This window comes from Loxodonta africana, chromosome 17 (assembly GCF_030014295.1).
Source record: "Loxodonta africana isolate mLoxAfr1 chromosome 17, mLoxAfr1.hap2, whole genome shotgun sequence".
NCBI classification, from domain to species: domain Eukaryota; kingdom Metazoa; phylum Chordata; class Mammalia; order Proboscidea; family Elephantidae; genus Loxodonta; species Loxodonta africana.
The window spans coordinates 46,570,382-46,589,985 of record NC_087358.1 but is presented as its reverse complement, the minus strand read 5'-3'; positions in this window follow the sequence as shown (position 1 = coordinate 46,589,985).

The window sequence follows — 19,604 nt, the reverse complement described above, 5'->3', positions numbered from 1 at the left end:
AAATCATATGTGGAAAAAGGAAGAGGTCATTAAGGAGATAGGAGAGAAAGAAAACACTAACTGGATGTCATAATAAGCTCTGAAAATTGCTCTGGAATGTCGAGTAGCTAAACCAAAAGGAAAAGATAATGAAGTAAAAGAGGTGAACAGAAGATTTCAAAGGGTGGCTCAAGAAGACAAAATAAAGTATTACAATGACATGTGCAAAGACATGGAGATAGAAAACCAAAAGGGAAGGACACACTCAGCATTTCTCAAGCTGAAAGAACCAAAGAAAAAATTCAAGCCTCAAGTTGCAATACTGAAGGATTCTACCAAGAAAATATTAAATGACACAGGAAGCATCAAAAAAAGATGGAAGGAATACACAGAGTTGCCACACCAAAAAGAATTGGCTGATGTTCAAACATTTCAGGAGGTAGCATATGATTAGGAACCAATGGTACTAAAGGAAGAAGTCCAAGCTGCATGGAAGGCATTGACAAAAAAACAAGGCTCTGGGAATTGATGGAATACCAATAGATATGTCTCAACAAATGGATGTGGTACAGGAAGTGCTCACTCATCTATGCCAAGAAATTTAGAAGGCAGCTATCTGGCCAACCAACTTGAAGAGATCCATATTTGTGCTGATTCCCAAGAAAGGTGATCCAGTGGAATGTGGAAATTATCAAAAAGTATCATTAATATTGCATGCAAGTAAAATTTTGCCAAAGATTATTCAAATGCAGCTGAAGCAGTATATTGACAAGAAACTGCCAGGAATTCAAGCCAGATTTAGAAGAGATGTGGAAACAGGGATATTGTTTTAATGTCAGAAGGATCCTGGCTGAAAGCAGAGAATAGCAGAGAGATATTTACCTGTGTTTTATTGACTATACTAAGGCATTAGGCTATGTGGATCATAACAAATTATGGATAACATTGCGGAGAATGGGAATTCTGGAACACTTAATTATACTCTTGAATGTCAAGTAGCTAAAGCAAAAGGAGGAACCTGTACATGGATCAAGAGGAAGTCGTCTGAACAGAACAGGGAGATAACACATGGTTTAAAGTCAGGAAAGGTGTGTGTCAGGGTTATATCCTTTCACCATACCTATTCAATCCATATACTGAGCAAATAATCAAAGATGCTGGACTATATGAAGAAGAACAGTGCACTAGGATTGGAGGAAGACTCATTAACAACCTGCATTAAACAGATGTCATAACCTTGCTTGCTAAAGTGAAGAGGACTTGGAAGCACTTACTGATGAAGTTCAAAGACCACAGCCTTTGGTATGGATTAAACCTCAACATAAAGAAAAAAAAATCCTTACAAGTGGACCAATAAGCCACATCATGATAAATGGAGAAAAGATTGAAGCTGTCAAGGATTTCCTTTTACTTGGATCCACAATCAACACCCTTGGAAGCAGGAGTCAAAAAATCAAAAGACGCATTGCATTGGGCAAATCTGCTGCAAAAGAACTTTTTAAAGTGTTGAAAAGCAAAGATGTCACCTTGAGGACTAAGGTGCACCTGACCCAAGCCATGGTGCTTTCAGCCTCCTCACATACATACAAAAGCTAGACAATGCATACAAAAGACTGAAAAAGAGTTGATGCCTTTGAATTGCGGTATTGGTGACGAATATTGAATATACCATGGACTGACTGCCAAAAGAATGAAGAAATCTATCTTGGAAGAAGTACAACCAGAATGCTCCTTAGAATCAAGGATGGTGAGACTACATCTCACATACTTCGGACCTGTTATCAGGAAGGATCAGTCCCGGAGAAGGATATCACACTTGGTAAAGTAGAGGAGCAGCGAAAAAGAGAAAGACCCTCAATGAGATGGATTGACACAGTGGCTGTAACAATGGGCTCGAGCATAGCAACAATTGTGAGGATAGCACAGGACCAGGCAGTTTTTCATTCTGTTGTGCATAGAGTCAGGTATGAGTTGGAACCGCCTGGACAGCACCTAACAACAACAAAAGCTTATTATTGTGTTTCATGAATTCATGAAAATATTTATTTTTCTTATGGAGTATAATATGACTCTCCCATTTAGTACTTTGTATATAGTGATTATAGGCCTTAATAGCAGAATTCTCTTCTTCCATGCAGGAGACCCGGGTCCAATTTCTGGCCAATGCACCCCATGCGTAGCTACCACCCATCTGTTGGTGGAGGTTTGAGTATTGCTATGATGCTGAACAGGTTTCAGTGGGGCTTTCAGATTAAGACGGAATAAGAAGAAAGGCCTAGAAATCTACTTCCAAAAATCAGTCAATGAAAATTCTATGAATCCTATGGTCAGAGCTGCCACTGATAATGAGAATAGTGCAGGACCTGGTAGCATTTTGTTCCATTGAGCATGGAGTCACCATGAGCCAGATAACAACTAGAGAGTGGCTAACAAACAAAAACAAGCCAGTTAATAAGCCAGTTTATAAATGATTATAAGCCAGTTGTATTACCCCACCTTCAAGATAAGAAAATACTAAAAAAAAAAATAATAATAATATATGGAATTACCAAAATTGAATGTGGCATTTTTCATCAGATTTTTCACTGTTAGTTTTCATACCTGACTTAATTATTAAGTGGATAATCATATGTCACAGTATCCATAACCCATTACTCATTGCTGTTGAGTCAATTCTGACTCATATGTTATAATAGATCATTTTTAAAAATACAGCTGAAACTATGTTTCTAAAGCAGAGAAAAAGGTTAGAAAATATTCTCCTTGAAATAATGATCAGTGAGCCTACACATTGAGAGTGAGAGAATCCAAAATACACTTGAAAAATACTTCAACTGCTTGAACATGAATTTATGCTTATGAGCACATATATTGGTAGGTGTTATTTTTTTCATCCTCCCCCCAACCTTTATCTGTTTCCGTATCTTCATGGACCTCAAGAAACAACCAGCTGATTGATGCCTTGATTGGAACCCCCTTACTGATAAGCTTTCCCTTTTTACTATATTTGCTAAAGTATTCTTTTATGTTAGAAAATGTTTTAAAGGGAGCTAATGTTTAAATATGGTAAGATTGACGGCACTGGGTGGGTGTCTGCTGATAAGTTAAAAAAAAAAAAATCCCTGCCTCAAATATTTACTGAGAGATATATGCCAAAAGTAAATTGAAACTGTGCTAATATAATTAATAATTAAGGAGTACACATTTTTAGAGCAAGAGATTTGTATTGCACATGTAGGTAACAAAGGAACTTTCATGCTTGTTCCTCAAGAGCATGCTTTCAATATATATTCAGAATGCGCATGTGTGACGGGGTCGGGGGGGAGAAGTCTATAACCTGGTCCAGTTATAAGTGATACAGAAAACTAAAAGCTTTGACAATTGCACATCATTCTTCCATTTTATTTCCCTTCCCTCACCCTCAAAAAGAAACAAAAAAGAAGAAAAATTCTACTCATTTTAAGACCATACAGCTCAATGTTACCACCTTCTTCCTTTCCTCAATGTTATCATCTTTTCAACTCACAGTAACTATCCCTCATATTTTTAAGACATTGGCAGCTGACCCAGTCTCCTCTCCATCCCAATTTCTGTTGTCATGCTTGGTGACTTAACATCTAGTAGATGATGTATCCATACCATATATCAGTTATCGAGCTTCTCCTTTCGAGTAACTGCTGCCCTCCATCACTATCAAATATCCGTGTACACATCTTTTCGTTACCTCTAACGGTTTCACCTAGAAAATGAATCATTCCATTTCATATCTGCTCCCTTCTTACCTCTCAGCCTCTTGTTCAACTACTCCGACTAAGAATTCTCTAATTTTATCAGAAGCCCTAATTCATTAAACGTAACACTCTCATTTCACATTATGCTTTTCTCTTAGTGTGCCTCCTTTTCAGCTTATTTTTCAGTAAGATTCTTGTCAATTTTCTAAAGTCCCTTTTTTTTGCCTTTCTTTCACACTAATCTGGAGAACTAATCTATCTGATTTCTGTCTTCATAAGTCATCAAGACAGATTACTTTCAATATGGTATGATCAACATAAATCTGAAATAGTTCCTCATCACTCCAATTTTATGCCAGATATCTGGTTAATCAATCTCCTTTTTCAACTATTTTAAACATTGCTCATACATTTCAAATTTCTACTTCTGTCTTTTCCGTTAGACAGGTATTTATCATCTCTGGAAATCAAATGTATACACATACTTTTACATTTGTACGAAATCTATCTTTTTATAATACAGTGAATTTTTTTTAATATCTAGTTTTTACATTGGATTACATTCTCTATTACCTCTCAGGAATCTTATTCTATCAATTTTCCCTTTTCTGTCTGTGTATGTATGTGTCTGTCTCTTTTTCACACACACACCCACACCCACCCCCGCCACACACACGGATACACAAAACTACCATTTAGTTTTTTTCTGAAGAAACTTCCTTAGACAATCATTCCTATTTCACTCTGAGTATTCCCAGTATGTCATGAAACTGTAAGTTATAGGTAGATACATATTATTTTCTTTAGGCATAGATATTTTATAAATAATTTCAAAAGCTATACCACAATGATATAAATTAAAAACACACCCACCGCGGTAATAGCGACCCTATAGAACAGAGTAGAACTGCCCCATAGAGTTTCCAAGGAGCACCCACCTGGTAGATTCTAACTGCTGACCTTTTGGTTACCAGCTGTAGCTCTAAACCACTACGCCACCGGGGTTTCCATGATATAACTACAAAAGTTCAATCGTAGATCAGTTTTAAGTGGCCAATGATCTTTTTCAAGAGACTTAATGGTTTTCATGAAGCAGCAGTTATTGCAAGTTTTACTTAGAATTTATATTATTTAGAATATCGTCTTTGACCTTTTGGCCACAAAATAGAAAATAACTAGAATGGAAAAAAGTAATATTTTTTGTATCTCATTGTGTAAACCAATTCATTTATATAATTGCAGGACTACTTAATGGGAGCCCGAGAAGTGCAATGGTTAAGTGCTTGGCTGTTAAGGGAAAGGTTGGCAGTTTAAATCCACCAGCAGCTCCTCAAGAGAAAGCTGTGAAAACTGGTTCCATAAAGATTACAGCCTTGTTAACCCTCTGGGCAGTTCTACTCTGTCCTATAGGGCCACCATGACTCAGAGTCAAGGGCAAACAAAAAAACAAATTATTAAAAATAACAGGTACTGAAAGAGATGACTTTATAATGAACAAACCTTTTATTCAAATAATGAAAATATACAAATATTGAATCAGTTGTGTGAAAGTAAGTTTCTGAAATATGTTTTCATCTTCTGGGAACATCAGCAGTTTATATGACCCTCTTGCTTTGTATCTTATTCTATAAGACCTCATGTATACGAGTGAAAGTACTTACAATTTAATGTCCTTGTCAGGATCATGACAGTTTTAGTTCCTGGGTGGCCCTTAACAGATAAAGCCAAATTTCATTACTTTATGGCCAAGTTTATATTCATTTCCGAGATTACTTTCACTCCATTGCTAAAATTAAAGTAACTTTAAAATTTCTTCTGGGCCCTCACGGAGCACATTGAACTAGCATACAATGAAACTAAGTTTACAAGTATTCTCTTTAGGGAATAAGAAGAGTTAAATAAAATGATGATATGATAGAGCTGCTTTAAAAATTCAGTTGTTTCAAACTGAAGAATAAAGTAAAATTTATATTTGAGATTACTTTTGATTCTTTGAATCCATGACAGAAAAATTCATTAAACTTTAGACTACTAAATACGGGGGATGGGGCGGGGGATGGAAACTTTATAAGCTTTAGATAATTAAAATAATTCAAGGTATTCAAATCCACCAAGCAGGCTTAGGCTTTCCAAAAAAAAAAAAAGTGATAAAATATCAAAGAAGAGTATGTGTCTTGGAGAGATTGGTTTGTTGTTGTGAAATAAATGTCAAGTCTAGTTTCAAATAAATTAAAATGTCAAGACTAGTTTCTTCTTAATCAGGCTCGCAAGCACTTGTAAAAATATTATAATAACCAATATTTTAATGAAATTGGAATGTGATTATAGCCAAAAATTGCTTTAAGCATGCAAATATTTCTGAAAAGAGCCTAAATTCTTTGTCAAATATTTATTTTGTTTTTTACATTTTATGTATTAAATTGTCAATAACATATACTTCAAATTGAAAAATCTAATTGCGCTTAATTTTTATACCACCTCCTTACTTTGTCACTAAAATGATATAACTTAGTTTGCTTGTATAATCAGATTACAGATGTCTTTTTTCACAAATTGGTTATATACAAAATAGTTATAAACCACTCTGAATATCACTGGTGAATGTTTTCTTAAAACAAAACAAAACAAAACTTTGTAGCTAGAAAGAAATATACCTTGTAAGGTAGATGTCAATCCACCTTTTCTAAGGTGCCAGGTAACCTCACCAGGTGGGTCTGTCCGCCTGGTTTATGTGTATAAATGCAGCCAACTTTCATTTGCTATTATAATACTGTCACTCTGCAACTGGTTTTATAATGAATTGTTCAGCTTACCTTTCTTGAAAACACTGCAATCCAGTTACTGACCCTAATTTTAACATTTTAGCTATTCTGAATAACTTTACAAATCCGGCTGTGCCTTTTTATTCATCTAATCTGACCATTTCTCTCATTACCCATTTCATTGAAAACACCCCAGTGGATAGTTTTACTAGTAACTTCATTAAAAATCTGACCTTTGCTAAGAAGAGCTGCACTGGGAACCACATACAATTCATCTTTAGTAACAGAAGATGCTTTAAAGTGAAGACATTCACAGGAGAATAATTCAGCATATCTCATATTAGTGCCATGTCGAGACAACCCCTTATTAATGCTTACATAATGTCAAAAGGAAGAAGAATCCTGTTAATTACATGAAACTGTATTGCTTAATAATTGAACATAAACAGGAGAATGTTTTTATGTTCCCAGAACTGAATTAGGTTTGAATATATACTCAGACAAAACTTCCAGATAAACATGAATTTATTTCATTATCAAAAAATTACCAAAAAAGTTAATTCATTACATAATTCAATAAAATCTTATTTAAAATAATGTTTTTTGTGTATATGTGTTATTTTTATGTACAAATAATATCCTTTCCAAGTTATATTTTATAATACAAAAGCTCCAATCACTAATAAGTTATATTAATAACAATGATATTTGTAACTCTATGATCATAATCATGATAACGTCATTTTTGCACATTGTAAGTTCTAGGCTGTATGCTACATGCTTTACAAAATTTCTCCTAACCCTCACAAAGGCTTATAGGGTAGCTATTATGATGAATGTATTTTACATATATTATTATGAATACATTTTATATATATTCATTTTACATTTTTTAAGGTTGCAAAGTTGAGTGTGGGAGCAGAGATTGAAATATCAGTCTGAGTCAAGAATTTGCATCATTATGCCAATAATAAAAATTTTAGATCACAATATTTTTCAAATGCAACTCAGAAGTTATTAACAGTTCATGAAATCAGTTTAGGGCTCAACAACAGCATTCTTTAAAAAAGTAAATGTAATAAATTAAAGATATCAGACCACATTACATATAGAAAAGACAATGTCATTTTGTATTTTTATTTTCAGTTATATACTGTCATTGAATTAACTACACTGCCAGAGGTAAAAAGATTTACAAAGTATTAACTAACAGAGAAAGGAACACATAAAAGTTTTAAAAAAAAAATTACCGAGCAGTTTGCTGAGGGGAAAAAGTCATTTTTTAAGTGCTAGAAATTGAGAGTTCAAGAAGGTTGTGCTAATTAAGCATTAAAAATTAGTGCCCTGGAGAGGATGGAATAAGTCATTGATCTACACAGTTGGATAAAATGAGTCCCATTGTTCATTGATCAAGAAAGTGTCTTTACTTTAGGTCCAGCATCTCAGGGTCACTCAATATTCATGGTCCTTTACCAGCTTAAACAGATTAATTCTAATTAAAACACAGTCGTCAGGTTTGGTATTTTCTAGGCCGGCACTGCTGTAGGAGCAAAATTTTCCTAACAGCCCCTGCCTTATAGTGATTGCTCTTGGCTCAAGACAATAGAGTGATGACACAAAGAAATGACAAATGATCAGGTCGTTGGGTCAACGCCTCCATCCTGGCTTCAGATTATTAATGTATTGTGTTTGTCCAAGCAACTTCAGATTTCTTTTTTAATGCAAACTCATCTGAAAAATGAAATGACAGGATGTTAACTCCACTACAGCATGTGAGAGCAAGTAAATTAATGATAAATTTGACAACAGCAGTTACTAATTTCTTTTCATTTGGATGTGCCTGGCATATACAAAGAGATCTGGTGAGCAGGTCTATCATACTTGGGACAACAAATTGTCTTTCTTATCAACTTTATATAGAGTTCTCTTAACTTACTCTCAAGCTCTGTGAAGGGTCTGAGATTCTGCACTACTTAGACACCAACAAGTTAACCTACCATAGATTTATGGTTAATGAGAGAAGACACGATATACCTATATAGAGACAAAGGACTTTATTATACGACACAGCAAGCAGCATGTGCATAAGTATATTTTTGTGATTTTTTTCCCTCTAATTCTTGAAGGAGACATACATGGATTCAAATGGAAGCCAGCATAAACAATAAACTGTGTTACAGAAGAGAAATCCTGAATTTAGGAAACCTGAAGCTTTGTATAGTGAATAATAAGCACTTACGCTCTTTGCTCTGGAGGAAGACACTATCTTCCAAGGCTTTTTGTCACTGACTCTGCTCATAAGTCAAGCAAATCCATAAAAATCCGTGGAGAATTGTCTCCAAATACTTATCCCGAAGTATTTATCAAAACATAACAGGAGGTTTTAGGAAGGATATTAGTTCTTTTTGTTTGGTCAGGAAATATTGTGATAAGTAAACTCTATTTGGCGATTATGAATAGATTAATTTGGTTATCTAGCAGTGTTGCAAGAAAAAAAATTAAAGCATTTTTGTTGCTTTTGTATAGCAGTCACAGTCTACATGGTTTCATTTTCTTGGTTTGCCATTGTAACAATCAGTTTTGACGCAATGTTCCAATGTAAGGGTCCCCTAACCGAGGCAGAAAACTTCATAGGTATCAATGTAAACCATTATCTTTGATCCCCTTGCGAGGTTTACACCTCTAAAGCCATGTAGATGAAATGAGATTATATCATTTGAAATACTGTTTGTGTAAACCGAAAGCAAAAAACAAACCCTTTGCCGTCGAGTTGATTCCGATTTATAGCGACTCTGTAAGAACAGAGTAGAACTGCCCCATAGAGTTTCCAAGAAACACCTGGTGGATTCGAACTGCTGACTGTTCGGTTAGCAGCCTTAGCTCTTAATAACTGCACCACCAGGGTTTTCTGTTTGTATAGAACTATTTGTATAAAAGTATTAAAATTCCAACATGACATGTAAATATTTCAAGATGGCAGACTATTTTCTCTACAATCAATTTTGAGACTGTGTGACAATATTACCTTAGCATGAATACTATATATAGAGAGAGAGAGAGAGAGAGAGAGAGGGACATAGTATAATTTTCTGAGATGTTTCTGTAAATTTCTGAGTATATGAGAGCCATTTTAACCAAATATGTCGAAATTTACCAAAGGAAAAGTTTTTTTTTTTTTTTTAAACAAGCCCAGTCAGGGCAAGGACATTTTTCTTGATCAATTAGTTGAGTAAAAATGTGTTGTTACTAATTATCTTTCATTTAACTTGTATGTCTCTATATAAAAAATATTATCTGTTCTAACTATAATATTGATGTCATATTTATTAGGAATAAAGTAATATCAGTTGCATATCCTAAAAAAAGAGAGGTAATTTTAACTAATCTTTTTGTTTAACCAAAAAAACTGGTTGCCGAAAAGTATAGATATGAAAGAATTAATTAGCCATGCTGCTCTCCGTGGAGGGCAAATCACAAATAGGAATTAACTTCAATGGCCGAACCTTATCAAAACCTTAGGTGTAATACTGTTAGTAGAAAATTTCAATTACAGGACAAGGGTGACAAACTCAACAGTTTAACTTTCTGTACTAATTATGTCCTTAATGAATCTAGAAAAAGATTTGCCTTTATAAAAAATTTGTTTTGAAATTAAGTTGGGTAGAAATACAAAAAAAATTTTCATGACTAAAATTAGTTACCTAAATTAAATGTAACCCAGCATCCCTACTTGTTGTGTTAAGCAATCTGTTTATAGGCCAAAAAAGTCCTGTTTAGCCTAACCTCATAATTGCATTCCCTATATTATCAGCTATCAATAGTATGTCGTACAGTCTTTGAGGCTTCTTGATATTTCTTCAAAAAGATTTAATAGCTTGTAACAGAGGCCACCAGGCAAATGTAAGTGAAAAACAAACATATAAAACAAATAAATAAAAAAAAAAACTAGCTTTGATTTTTTAAAATTAAAAGGGACTGTTGAGTTTATTATAATAATCAATACTAACAGAGTGGAGGTAAGTAGAATTGTCTATATAAAACAATCTATAACGATTTGATTAATAATCATCTTAGAGAAATAACTGGATAATGCAAGCATTGGCAAATCTTTAATGTGTTTACTTCATACCATAAATTGTTATTTTCTCAATCAGCAAGTGTACTCAAATATAAAGAAAAAAGTTTTAAAACAAATCAATCAGTAGGCAGTTATTCTATCAACATTCTTAGTTGAATGTAGTATTATATATATATATGCATACACACATATGCAATTGAATGATGACTCAGTATATTCGTTTTCATTCTTTTAGGGGTTCTGACCCCCCGTAGAAACTTTCTTTCTTTTTTGTCTTTTGGAAATTTGTGTGTTTTATTTTAAAATTATATGAACATTTAAGAATCAAAACTGATTAGAGATGCCATGAAATTGAGAAGATCTTATCAGGGTCTTTATTTTTCCTATTTAGTGTTGTGTGCACCTGGGCTAGATATTCTTAGAGTATGCATATATAATGGCAGGTTTTAAAAACCAACAAATAAATGCTGATCAGTGGAGAATTGAACTAGTCTCCATGGAGTGGTCAAAGAATTGATAACTGTATCAATTTACCAGTCCCTATGTTCACACACAACAGACCCAGAAAGGATCCTACAATAGTCAAGATGGATTTTGGAAAGCCAAGGAAATGGCAGAATTGCTTCTCTTTTTCCAACAAATTACAGTAAACAAGACTGAAAGCTCAGTGGTAGGCAACTGGTGGCCAGAATTACAAAATAAGTCACTAGTGATGGTAACGCAGATGAAGTTACCTTAGACAACCAGGTAAACAAAAATAAACTCAGTGGGGTCAAGAAGGAATCAGATCTCAGTCACCACGAGAGCCTCATTGTGGCACCAGTTCGGGGGAGATCAGATGTGAGCACCAAAAGGCTCATGAAAGCATGCCGTTTCTATTTTGAAGTCCAGACACCGGTACAATTAAGTGAGATCAACAAAGCAATTTTGGTGGGGGGAAAAAAAAAATTTATTTTTTTCATAGAATACCTTAGAATGAAACAAAGACCTAGCCTAGTGTCATAATATCAATGACACTAATATTAATGCTAGTACTAATACCAATTAACAATAATTGCAAGGAGGCAGTGGTGGTTCAATGATAGAATTCTCACTTTCCATGCAGGAGACTTGAATTTGATACCCAGCCAATGTACCCTATGCACAGCCACCACCTATCTGTCTGTGGAGGATTGCTTGTTGCTATGATGCTGAAGATGATTCAGCAGAGCTTCCAGGCTAAGGCAGTCTAGAAATAAAGACCTGGTGACCTACTTCTGAAAATTAGACAATGAAAACTCTATTCATCACAATTATTCAAGCTATAACTGGTACACTGCAGAGCCAGGCAGCATTTCATTCAGTTGTGTATGGGATTGCCAAGGGTCAGGGTCCAACTTGACAAAAATAATAGCTAAGTTGAATCTATTAACTTGTCAGGCAAGGGAACACATACCAGTGAAAAAATTCACTAAGTTATTGAGGGGGATAATCAAGGTTTTTTGAGAGATAGAAAAAGGGAGTTTATAGTGATTTGTTAATTACATGCTAAAAACTAGCACGCTGAACAAAATTAAAGGATTTCAAAACTCCATATTGTGTTTATTGGTCACATATGTATTTTTCGTTAGGTCACCTGAAGACCATGGTACTTTATCAACTTCAGTTGTTCAGACCGGTTGTAATAAAACACATTTAGTTTTGTTATATGGGAGGGAAGTGCTGTTTTACATATAGTTAGGTATGTACTGGATTGCAATGTAAAAAGCATTTCTTAGTATGAGTCTCGGTCAATGAAATTTGAATGTCACTACTTTAGATATGTAAAATGATTTATTGGTTCTATATATGATGACTCTGCTCTACATCCTGAATGGCCAGAATGTTCACTATCTAAAAATGCCAGTATTTTTAAAGATTAAAAGAGGAAAAAATGCTGAGGATTTTTGTGGAGAGTTATTTGCTGAAATTAGTTTAGAATAAATGCCATGTTTCTTTCCCTTGCTGACCTGTTTTTATTAAAAAGATAAGAAAATGAGCTTCTCAGAAATTATTTTATTAGCAGAATAAAGAACTATTGGGTATCAGCTATCACTGTGGCACATTGTTAAGGGAACTTCTACTAATCTCAGGATAAAAGAAGATGTCCCAGGTGCTTATGCAAATTCAATTGCAAATGTAAAGCCAGGGAGACATTTAAACAGAAAGCTAAAACTCAGGTTAGATCATTCTGAGTCATCTGGGTTCCATTTTCATGGGTATAAACTTAAGCTTGATGAGACAGGAATAAAACGGAAATCATGTATTCATAGACTTTGGTACATACATTAAAAATAATCAAACTGGTCTGCGTGGAGTCGCTTAGCTAGCAGACTGTCACAGCATGCTCCCTCATTAGGATATTTTCTTGAAGTTTAAGATTGCTAGCATAAGCAAGGCAGAAATATCCAGGTGATAGTGGCTAGACATAGTTATTTATCTTCAGACTAAGCTGTTTTTTGAAGAATAATATGGTCCACAGTAATTCTAATATTTATGTATGCTCTAAATACCAACCGTGATAAATATTACCACAAACTTTAAATGAGCACACTTTGCTCCAGCTTGCTTGCAAAGAGTTTGTGGGACGAGTTGTTTTCCCTTATGTACAGGTTTTGAATAAGCAATATCTAAATTAGCTTTTACTTCTGAAAGTTGTTTTTACTTTAATTTGAGCTAATATCTGGCTTGATAGTCAAGGGGTAGTATGAGTGTTCACAACCAATATCCAAAGTCCCACTTAACCACAGACTTCAGAAGTCTTGAAATTAAAAAAAAAAATTACGTTAAAAATGTATATAATGAATCCAATAGTATTTTGTTTATACATTCATTTATTTATTATTTGTTGGTTTTTGTTGTCAGGCCCAGGTAAATTAAATATGCTTTTCAATGTCATTAAAAATGTAAGAAACAGACTATTTTACTCATATCTGAGAGCTGTCTCCCATCATATTGTGTATTTTCCTATAAATTACATATAATAATACAGAAGCAATAAATGCATACATAATTACAATGTAAATGGCAATGTAAAGTTGATGATATACTTGCATTTTTCCCTTCTGGGAGTTCGTGCTGTTGTTGTCATGCATTTTATTTTCACAACGTGTAGACCACGTACATCACGTTTTTAGCTAGTTTTGTTTAAACAATAATTTTAAAGGTATTTAAATAACAAGAAAAAATATTATTTACTTATGTATTAACTATTTTTGGTGTTAGTCATCCCTGTGCCTGGATCTAGATTTGTATCTTATATCATTTTACTTCTGCCTGAAGGGCTTCCTCTAACATTTCTTGTGATGGCTTCACAGGAGTATATATATGTCAAAATTTATGAAATCATAGACTTTAATTTTAAATATGTGTAACCAGTTATATGACAATCATACCTTGAAAAACTTTTAAAATTTAAAAGGTAAAGTGGTATGGCACTATCTGCATGTGTGTGTGTGCATTTGTATGTGTGTGTTCTTCTCCTAAAGCATTCTTTTATTAACTTTCAAAAGACTATTTAATTTTCTTTTTTTTTTCTTCTGTATTAGTCAGGAAAATATAAAAAAAAGTAACCCATCATCCAGTTTTGTATCTCTGAATAAATAGATGAAAATCATATACGTATTTGTCACTTTTCAATCATTCATTTGTTTCCTCATTCATAAGCCAAAAAAACCCATTGCCATCTAGTTGATTCCAACTCATAGCAGCTCTGTAGGACAGTGTAGAACTGCCCCATAGGGTTTCCAAGGAGTGCCTGGTGATACAAACTGCTGACCTTTTGGTTAGCAGCCGGAGCTCTTAACTACTATGCCACCAGTGTTTCCTGTTCAATCATACCATTTATATATTTTTTGCCCCTATATTTTCAAGCTAATATTATTTTGGGGTTGCAATCCTAGCCAAAGAAATACAAATATTTTAGAATTCTGAGCTCAGGGAAAGTAAAAGAGGGTTACTGTCTTAAGTTTTAAGAAGGGCTTCAAGACGTAATTAAGACCAGGATAATTTTAATTAGCTGTATCATCTTTTCTTTTTTTTTAAAATAGGGCTTTTTAATTTTAGTTATAAAATGGCCTTCAAGTTGTCCATGAAGACTATTTGTATTTATGCATGTATGTATTCATGGCTTTCATTAAATTCTCAAATAGTATAGCCCACATCCCTAATTTTCAGAGTCACTGCTGTAGGGGAAAAGAACATACCAGAGCTAATAAGACTTAAGGATCAGAGTCAGTTGCTTGCACTGCTGTCTTCTTCACCTCATAGTTAAATGCCTTTTAACTATATTAAGAAAACCCACGTTGCTCACTGTGGTCTGTATATTCACTTGATGGGGCTGCAAGTAATTGGAGACAAATTGTTTGGCACTTGTCTGAGGCTGTTTGCCAGGGGAAAAAAAAAATGTACAGATTCTAAAATAAATAAGAGGGGCATTCAAAGACATTTGCCTCTGCTCTGACTCAGGAAAATATTTTAAAGTGCTTTTAAAAATGGTAATAGGAAAAATGAGTTCACACGTATACATTTACATGCCACACTAAAAACAAACAAACGAAAACAACAGTTGCGGTTGAGTCAATTCCAACTCATTGTGACTCTGTGTGTCTCAGAGAAGAACAATGTGCCATAGAATTTTCAATGGCAGATTTTTGGAAGTAGGTCACCAGTCCTTTCTTTTGAGATGCCTCTGGGTGAACACGAACCTCAAACATTTTGGATAACAGTTTCCAAAAAGAGGAAGAGCAAAGAGAAAAGGCAAGTAAAGAGAAACTAATCAAGCCTGTTCCTTTAAGCAAATGGTTTTTCCAATTCCCTGAAGCCTCTTTCAAAAACTTCTACTTATAAATGCAGAAGAGTTGAGAAATTGCATTCCTTCCCTTTCCCTTTCATTTTTTTTTTTTTGTAAGCCTGAGTTGATTGCCCAGAAAAATCAGCTTTCCTATAAAGAGAACATAGATACTGGTTTTACAACTAACTGTTGCTGTTAAATAGTCTTTGTGGCTTGTATTGGTCTTGATTTTTTGAAGGTCCAAGATGTTAAAAAAAAAAAATTATCAAAAAAAATCTGGTTTAATTAATATGTGAATGGAGATATTTTAGAGCAGATAATTATACAAACAGGAACAGATACTTTACCAACAAATTATGAAAATACACTAAACCCCAGTAACAATTTGAAAAATATTACTAAAAGTATGGATAAGATCCAATATTGGAGAAGGTCCATAATGCACACTCTTGTGCATGGCTATTTTAGTGTAAATTGTTAATATCATTTTGGGGGTAATTTGTTAATATTTACCAAAAGTTCTTATGACTTACATTTTATTTGAACAGTATTATTTCTACAAAAATCAATAACATCACATATTGGAAAAGAAATATGGATAAACAAATTGTTTAGAGCATAGTTTCTATTAACATTTTTAAAAAGAAATCAACCTAAATATCTACTGATCATAACAATGTACATATACGTAATAGACTAATATGAACATATATCCTTTACCGAAAATACATACATGAGACACAGTTGTGTCTGGCTTTAGTTCTTCCTCTGTATAATTTATTTTCCCAAGAATTTATTTAGCATATTACTTTGTAAATACAATAATTTCAATCTGTTCAACAACCCCTCTTCTCTGAGATGAGAAGACAATCTCTAAAATAAAATCAATAAATGATTTTTGTATATTATATTTTCAAGCATCTACTGATGTTTTCAAAGATAATATTTTAATGGCTGTTGGTTGAATTAGGCTTTATTATCAGGAGAATGTTTTCATCTTTGGAAAATTCTGTGTGTTGCAGAAAAAGTTCTGATAGTAGTCTTCAGTATCAGTACAATTAACTTTGATGAAAGTTCGAACATAAAGAAACCTAAGGGAGGAAGGTTTCTAACAAACCACTAATTAGTTGCATTGTGAAACAAAAGTTAATTTTAAAAAATTAAAAAATACATTAATCCGTATGTCCAATTAATTAATTAAGTAAACTAATGAATTTGTTTCCATTTAGTTGATTGTGAGTGCTCATTATTTGTTGTTAATGAGAAAACTGTATTTTTAGTTTCAAATTTTAGAAAACTTTATATGTTTATAAAGGAATAACCAGAATGAAATGTATATTTTCCTGTGAATTCCAATGCTGGATAAGATGTTAAAGTGAATCAGTGTGTGTTAACACCCAAAACCAAACCCACTGCCATCGAGTCGATCCCAACTCATAGCAACCCTATACCTAATATTAGTTAGGATTTAGGGTAAGGTCATTTATCTACATGGTCAAAGTTGAGTTGAATTATGATGTTGGAGAAGAATATTGAATATACCATGCACTACCAGAAGAATGAACAAATCTTTCTTGGAAGAAGTGCAGCCAGAATGCGGAAAAGAAGAAGGCCCTCAACAAGGCGGACTGACACAGTGGCTGCAACAATGAGCTCCAGCATAACAACGATTGTAAGGATGGCTCAGGACCGGGCAGTGTTTCGTTCTGTTGTGCATAAGGTCACTATGAGTCGGAACCGACTCGACGGCGCCCAACAACAACAACCACAACATGATTAATAATAACTTTATGGCAAATGTAATTATTAGTTATTTTGAAAATGTGGACACTGAGGCATAATAAGTAATTGCCTAAGATCACACTGGTAGGAATTGACAAAGCTGAGTTTTAGTGTCAAATTGTGTGATTGAGTATTTATAATCAGAAGTCCATAGTCTATCTGTATCTGTTAAATACAACTTCTAAAAAAACTATGTATGAAGTTGCCCTGGGAACATGATTTATGCTATTTTGTTTTGTTCATTTATTTATTTATTGTTTTTCTTTTTTTATTATGCCTGAGGCCTTACTTCATGTGTAATAAAAAAAAATAGTTCATATCAAACATGAAATATAGTCTGATATTACTGAGCAACTTTATTTGCTCTTAGCTCATAGATGATGCAAAGACTATTGAGCAGCAAAAATTGTGTTTAACCATTTTCTGAAGTAGATTACCCTTTAGCATGCTAATACCAAGTATAATGTTATCAATAGTAGTGTATCTTTCTTTTCAATGCCAATTAAATTAAAAATTTTAAGAAATCCATCTATCTATTTTAACTTTACATGTTCTCCCACAGCTGAATTGATTTTTTGAGGGAAAATACTTCAAAAACAATAAAATAGAACTTACTGTCACCAGTGAAAATGAAATCCATGATATTTGAAAATATCAATATTTTATTAAAAAAATACTGAATCAAAGTGAAAGATCATAGTAAAAGCCAGAGCAGTCTTTTTAGACATACACTTCAGTTTAAAAATCAATAAGAAACCTACATTTTAAAATGCCCATGATTTATAGAAATAGTTCTTCTGTTTTTTATTATTATTAATATTGAATTAAAAGATACATACCTCTTCAAAAATATATTTTACACATTTTCTTTATTTCTAAAAGCAGTGCATGATGTGCAGTTCATTTTAAGAGTGATATTTTAGCTGATACACATTACTAGATGCTTCTTTTGATGGCATATTCTGTGTATGTGTCTACCCGTACAAAGGCGGCTCGTTGCTTCTTTTCTTTAGGCTTTCTAGATTAATAGGACAACCAAGTAGACTTGAATTTAAGGGTCAGAGTTTTCTGGTCTCTCTCTTAACACTGCCTGGGGAATGCTTCCTACTGCTGCAATTTTATATTCAATCACAGCCTACTCTGGGGGTGTTTGTCATGGTCTTGACAGGATAGATAAATGTTGGGTTAAAACCAGGGGTGAAGGTCAACAAGGACAAGACTGAGGTAGCTAAATTAAAAGAAAATATCAGTTGTAACTCTACCTGTTACAAAAAGACTAAAAAAAAACTAGCTAAGTTCAAATACAGCAGAATTACTCTCAGTTTAGAGATTTACAAAAGTAGATTTTGACCCTACAGTAACAGACAATTAAAATAAAAAAAAAATTTATACAGGGTTATTCTCAGAGGTTATGAGAACCTGGTGTCACTTTTCCACTATATTTATGATACATGTAAAGAGGAATAGTAAAGAAAATGAATTAAATCGGAGACACTAACCAAAGCATAAAAGAAAATTGAAAGAGTGCACGATAAATGAAAGTGATGCCTAAATTTAAAGGGATTTTTATTAGCTTATGAGTACAGAAGTCTTGCTTCTTTATATGACTGGGATTGATGGCATAGTGGTTAAGAACTTGGCTGCTAACCAAAAAGTGGGCAGTTCAAATCCACCAGCCACTCCTTTGAAATCCTATGGGGCAATTCTACCCTGTCCTATAGTGTCACTATGAGTCGGAACCAACTCGATGGCACCTTACAACAGGACTTTTTAGTAATAAGAAGAATGTAACCATTCGTTTTGCACATAGTTATTAAATATTTAACAAATAAGTATTAATCACTATGCTAGGGGTATGCACTAACCTTTACTTTCAGAAAAATAGTTGTAATCTACTGTAAGAGAGAGTAAGTCATTCATTAATTGAAAAAAAATCATCATGTTTTTACAAAATACTTTACTAGAGAAAACTGGTGATTACCTAGATATACCAGGTCCTTTCTGGGGGAGACTGAGTGTCAATAGATATCATGTGGTAATAAATGTTTTCAAGAAAATTCCAAAGTGGAAATATTTACAGTGACTAGTGGAATAGGCAGAACTGAGTATGGTTCTCTAAGGTCCTTCTGAGGATTTACTATTCTTGCTGATTTCTAAATGGTGACAGAGAACAAGATATTTAAATAATTGGGAAATAACTTCAGACAGAAAGATTATCTGGGGCAAAGCTCTAAATCAAAAATGAATTAGGAATTATGGCAAATATGAAGGAGCAGCAAGAAAGGAGTATAGTGTGTAAATGGTGAAGTGGTACAAAACGGGATTCAGAAAAGCAAGACAAAAAGCAGTTTATAAAGAACAATACAGATGATGGGAAAGTGTTTAGATTTTATTTTAAGTCTGAGACAATATTCCAAAAGCACACCAATCATAAATGATAAATGTGTTAAATGCTCTAAAAG